Source organism: Pteropus vampyrus, unplaced genomic scaffold (genome assembly GCF_000151845.1).
Source record: "Pteropus vampyrus isolate Shadow unplaced genomic scaffold, Pvam_2.0 Scaffold1000006856, whole genome shotgun sequence".
NCBI lineage: Eukaryota > Metazoa > Chordata > Mammalia > Chiroptera > Pteropodidae > Pteropus > Pteropus vampyrus.
The window spans coordinates 1-1,311 of record NW_011921258.1 but is presented as its reverse complement, the minus strand read 5'-3'; the positions used below and the strand labels follow the sequence as shown (position 1 = coordinate 1,311).

The following is a 1,311-nucleotide window of genomic DNA, read 5'->3' as shown; positions in this document are numbered from 1 at the left end:
TGCAAAATGATACCTAAAATTGTGAGATGAGGGCCATTTGCTGTCAGAAGCCAGTGCTAAGAACTCTGGTCTGTTTCACGTGAGAGAGGCCGAAATGCTTCTGTCACCTCAGTTAACGCAGTGGCACAGGGAAGAGGCCGTATTTTAAATTCAACGGCCGTATCTGATTACATACCGTTCACATATCACAATCAGCCTCTGAAACAGGAGACAGCATGGGGTGGTTTTCAGAACGTCTTGGGGATGAAAAGAACATACCTCATTTTAAAGTGTTCACTGAAAAAACGTGTAACAGAGTTGGAAGCATTATGTGGCCTTGCCTGTCATGAGAGACCAAAACTCCCAAAGCGAATAAAAGAGCCAAGACTCTCTATGTTTACCTTTAATTCGGGGAGAAACGGCAAAGGGAGCTCTCGGGGGGGGTGACCAAACGGTCCCAGCCTGCTCTTTAGAACCTGGCATTTCTCCCCTTCCCACAAAGAAAGAGAAACAAACGCCAATACCCTTTCTCCAAAATATGGAACTACCTTGCTCTGACAAGCTGCCAGCAGGGAACTAATCTGAGTAGAAATCAGTGCGGCCTGGGGCCAAGCTTCGGTTCTTTGGCTCTGGGAGAGAAGACAGCCGGCTTGCTATTTCACGTGAGAGCTACAGAAGTTTCAAATGGTCGCCTCGAAGATGTTTAAGATAAGAATCTCGGTCTTGGGAAATTGCCGGTGACTCTGCCTTGACAGCTGAGCCCGGGTTGCCTCATCCTTTCCGAGCCGTCGATTATTTTTTTTTTTCTCTAAACTGGTTTTTTGGACTTTCCAGAACAATATCTGATTAGCAAATAACACAGTTCGGTGACATTTAGCAGGATGCAAATCCCGGACACGGCAACCATGAACACGGTGAAGACGGTCTTCTCCGTGGGCCTGGAGACGAAGCAGTCCACCGTGTTGGGGCAGGGCCACGCGTTACACTTCACCAAGCGCTGCATGGCGAACCCATCGTACATGATGTAGAAGACGTACATGAAGGCGGCCTCGAAGACGACTCGGAAGAAGATGCTGCTGGTGTAGGTCCACCACAGCGAGCCTTCGATGCGGACCTTCTGCGTCTTGATCTCCTCGAGGTCTTTGAACTCACTCTTTATCTCTCCCTTGATGAACTTCCTTTTCTTCTCGTGTCGGCGGTAGGCCACGTGCATGGCCACCAGCAGGGCGGGCGTGACACGAAGATGAGCTGCAGCGCCCAGAGCCGGATGTGGGACACCGGGAAGAAGTGGATCGTAGCAGACGTTCTTGCAGCCCGGCTGCTGGGTGTTGC

General features: G+C 50.4%; 1 pseudogene; it reads right to left on the bottom strand.

Moving 5' to 3' along the window:
* Positions 1–341: 341 nt before the first annotated feature.
* On the bottom strand, positions 342–1,303 carry LOC105311716 (annotated as a pseudogene).
* Between the last annotated feature and the right edge of the window lie 8 nt (positions 1,304–1,311).